Source organism: Sinocyclocheilus grahami, unplaced genomic scaffold, assembly GCF_001515645.1.
Source record: "Sinocyclocheilus grahami isolate Dianchi unplaced genomic scaffold, SAMN03320097.WGS_v1.1 scaffold5668.1, whole genome shotgun sequence".
In the NCBI taxonomy this organism is placed as follows: Eukaryota; Metazoa; Chordata; class Actinopteri; order Cypriniformes; family Cyprinidae; genus Sinocyclocheilus; species Sinocyclocheilus grahami.
This window is the reverse complement of record NW_015510294.1, coordinates 827-4,784: the sequence shown is the minus strand read 5'-3', so window position 1 is coordinate 4,784 and position 3,958 is coordinate 827. Positions and strand designations below refer to the sequence as shown.

General features: G+C 36.8%; 1 protein-coding gene across 1 annotated transcript in view; it reads right to left on the bottom strand.

Moving 5' to 3' along the window:
• The window catches only part of LOC107577305 (prostaglandin E2 receptor EP2 subtype-like), a 2,522-nt gene extending 2,309 nt beyond the window's left edge, over positions 1 to 213 (bottom strand). The window contains exon 1 of the mRNA XM_016263395.1: positions 1 to 213. This exon is cut by the window's left edge and continues 827 nt beyond it. The gene's annotated coding sequence lies outside the window, so the exon portion shown is untranslated.
• Between the last annotated feature and the right edge of the window lie 3,745 nt (positions 214 to 3,958).

Genomic DNA, 3,958 nt, shown 5'->3' with positions numbered 1-3,958 from the left:
TTTTTTTTCTGTATTATCCAGTTTGGGGTCACTTTGAATGGAAAGAAAACCAAATATCATAGCAGAGAAGAATTAGTCGCCATACTTATAGTGAAGCCGAAATTTTACGCACAGCCCATAAACTTCCAAACGACCGTAAGCAGAAAGTGAGGTGGAGTTTCAGCTGAACGTGCTCTGATGTCAACAGCTAAATGAGTCACCACATCTAAGTAGACTTAAAATGCGATCGAATTGTTTAAAACATGATTTGGATCTGTTTATTTGAGTTTTTTGCCTTTTCATGCTACTTAAAAACAAATCTCTAAATTATGTATAAATGTAAAATATTCATAAATACCCATTACAAATAATACCATCTACATGGCATCATGACGCCTCCCTGTGGAGAATATTCAAGACACAGACGAGTTTTAGGAGAGAGGTTGATATAGGGACTTGTTGGACCAAGCGTAATTTGGCATTACAAAACATTAAAAGGTCACAACCTGCAACAAGGACAATTTTGCAGTTGTCTATGTCAAAACAAATATTAGTTGAAACAGCCCACCTGCTAAAAATGTTATAAAACGTCATATTAAAACTAATAAAAATGAAAGTGAATATCTTTCAAATACATTACTTTTATTAGAAATGGGAACCAGTAATATCAAGTAATTTTCCATTTGAGATCATAAACTAAAAGAAGTGTGCGCTTTTATGTTGGCCCATGTGTTCATTTAGAAAGCAATGATCATTTATCATTACAGTATCATCATGGAAATAATCCACTTTATCTTCACATCAACTGGAGTTCCACAGGGATCAGTACTAGGGCCACTTTTAATTTCTCTTTACCTTAAATCACAAGTGAAGTTATCAAAACTAATGGCTTTCTCTATCATGCTCATGCAAATGATACTTCATTAAATCTCTAATTCTGCCCTCTGATATACAGGTTTCACAGCATGTCTGGCAAACATTTCTGTCTGAATCATTTGAATTTATTGAAAACAGAGAAGCTGTTCATCCTAGCCAAGTACCACCCCATTGCCAAGACCTTGTCAATTCAATAGACAAACTCAACCATCTCACCCAGACAGCCAAGAGCCTTAACAGCGACCTGTTGTTTGCACCTTACATACCACAGTCAAGACATGCAGATTCCTGCAGAGAATCCAGAACATTGGTAGAAAAACTGATACCAGTGATGGACTCTACATATACGGACAGTTCATGAGCAGTAACCCATGCACCCAAAGAAAATATTTTCAGTGTCTTTCAGTGACTATCATTTATATGTATTCATTTATGTATTAGAAATAAAGGACATTTTCTAGTGAACTTCTGGGACTGTGTCATTTTTTCTTACTTAAATTAAACTAAAACTGTTTTAAAGCTCTGTGCATTTAAATGGGTCATATGATGCGATTTCAAGTTTTCCTTTCTCTTTGGAGTGTTACAAGCTCTTGGTGCATAAAGAAGATCTGTAAAGTTGCAAAGACTAAAGTCTCAAATCCAAAGGGATATTCTTTATAAAAGTTAAGAGTCAGCCACGCCAACCTAAAACGGCTCGTTCTAACACGCCCCCACATATCTACGTCACTATGTAGAAATATTAGCATAATGCCACCCAAATGTGCATGCAAAGAAAGAAGGCATGGTTTCAGGAATAGCAGTGGTGTTGATGCAGCATGTCAGGGAGACGCTGTGTGATTCAGTACGGAAGCAAAAGCACTTTATTTGGCCTTCCGGAAGTAGATGCAGTTAGGAATCATTGGTTAAGATTTATTTACAACAGAACAGCACAACCCAGATGTTCGAATTTGTGCAACGCATTTTATGGACGACAGTTTTTTGAACCTAGAAGAGTTCAAGGCTGGCTGTGCACAAAGGCTATTTCTAAACAAAAAAAAAAAGGGTCAATTCCGACTTTGCTATGACAATCTGGCTCTTCTGAATCAGCGACTGTAAGTATGTTTTGTTATTAGTTTAAGTATTTGCTATTGACTGTTCAAATGCGGAGTTTTGCGCAGCGTAGAGTAGCACGTCGTGTGTGTGTGTGTGTGTGTGTGTGAGGGGAACAGGGTCACATCACAGGAGAGTGAACTGTCTGTCACAAATCATAGCACGTCAGCTGTCTTAACCGCGGCTTGTGTACTGCATCATCACTGTGTCTGTCACGCGACTCTGTTGCCCTTTCGGGCTTGAACTGATGGTAAAACTAACGACATTATTAACTTGTCTTGATATTTACTTTGAAAGTTGAAGCTGCTTATGGTAAGGGGCGTTACATTTCCGACGAGTGCTTGTGGTGTTCGGCCAATCACAATGCACTGGGTCAGCTGGCCAATCAGAGCAGACTGCGCTTGTCAGAAGGAGGGGGCTTTGTTGAAAACGACGCGTTTGAGAGAGGCGGGGCATGGAGGACCTACAATAATGTACGGTATTTGAAAAATAATGTGTTTTTTTAACAGTAAAGCATGTCAACATATTATGTTACACCAAATACACAAAATAATGATCTTTAAAATAGCATCATATGACCCCTTTAGTGGGATAATAGGAATGGAAATTGTGTCATCTTTTAGTCCCTCCCATGTAGATTCAAACATGTATGCATTTGGAACACACTCTAGTTTTGGGTCAAATTCTCTAAAATATGGTAAATTCCAGTTCTCTAAAATATGGTCATGCTGAATAAGGAGTTAACGTGCTTTATAAGTACTAATAAACAGCCAATATGCTAGTAATATGCATGCTAATAAGCAACTACTTCATAGTAAGAATTGGTCCTTTAAAAATGTGTTACCAATGTTGCTAACCAAACAGGTTGACTTTGGTTGACTTAACATATGGCTGACTTCCATTGTATTTTCTGTCCATACAATATAAGTCAAACCAGAAACAGTTTAGTGAGTAAATGATGACAGAATTTTCATCTTTGGGTTGACTATCACTTTAATGGAGCTGTAAGAAATTTGGTGATGTATCCGCAATGACTTAACTTCTATTTCCATTAGAGAGAACATTGGAGTTACACTAATGCTAATGAAAAAGCTTTTTAGATTTCATGCAGTCATTTAGGGGAAATTAAAATATTAGCCACTCTTGGAGTAAATCAATTACACATTGCTAATCATTCAGTCGTCATTGTGAGCCCAATCTTATTTTACTTCTCAATCATTAGGATGCAATATCACAGATCTAGATCTGAAAGCTAAAGAGAACATAGCAGCTTGTGTTCAACGTAGCTTTGCAGAAAACAGTAGATTTATAATAAGACATAAGGCATAAGATACTTTACTGTCATTACATGATACAATCAAATTTACAACGAAAATCAGTTTTGCCAAATTTTTATTGAATTGTCAAACTAATGACAGTCTGCCATTGGTCAGATACCCAAACTCACACTTTGGGTAAAACCAATACTGTGTTGCACTGGTCATGTTGCTTTAAAAACATAGGGTGCAGTGAATGGGTGCCGTCAGAATGAGAGTCCAAACAGCTGATAAAATCATCACAATAAATAAAATAATCCACAAGTAATCCACACCGCTCCAGTCCATCAGTTAACATATAGCGAAGTGAAAAGCTGCATAATTGTAAGAAACAAATCGATCATTTTGTCCTAGATGGGACCAGGAATGAGCCCCTGTGAAACTCTGGTACTCTATGTACTCCATGTTTGCAATGCAGTACAATAAATTAAAAAAATGTAATTAAATTATAAATACATTTCTGTAGCTCAGAGACATTTAATCAAAAAAAGGCTCCTTTTCTAAAACCCAAAATATGATAAAACTTTATGTTCAGGAAAATGCTTGGAATTTAATAGTGTTCCTTTACCAGCACCACCAAGGTATGTAGGTCACAGCAGCATGGTGTGAAGTTCAAAATATATAAAAAATACTTCTGCTCATGATTTAGGCTTTCTCTGTGGTCTAAATGACATATTTAAGGGAATTCCAAGGATTCC